The following is a 366-nucleotide window of genomic DNA, read 5'->3' as shown; positions in this document are numbered from 1 at the left end:
AAAAAACCAACTTTTTGATTTGTTAATCTGATGTATAATCCTTTTGTTTTCAATTTCATTTCATGCTGCTCTAATTTTGGTTATTTCTTTTCTTCTGCTGGGTTTCAGGTTGGAGTGTTCTTCCTTTTCCAGTTGCTTGAGGTATCCCATTAAGTTGTTAACTTTTTCTCTTTCCGTTTTCTTGAAGAAGGCTTTCAATGTGACAAATTTCCCTCTAAGGACTGCCTTTGCGGTATCCCAGAGGTTCTGATAACTCGTCTCTTTGTTATTGTTTAGTTCCAAGAATTTGATAATTTCCTTTTTGATCTCATTTTTTACCCAAGTGTCATTAAGCATAAGGTTATTTAGCTTCCATGATTTTGTTTG

The sequence above is a fragment of the Otolemur garnettii genome, unplaced genomic scaffold (genome assembly GCF_000181295.1).
Source record: "Otolemur garnettii isolate 467f Iridium unplaced genomic scaffold, OtoGar3 scaffold00192, whole genome shotgun sequence".
NCBI classification, from domain to species: domain Eukaryota; kingdom Metazoa; phylum Chordata; class Mammalia; order Primates; family Galagidae; genus Otolemur; species Otolemur garnettii.
Note: the sequence above shows the minus strand (reverse complement) of the source record.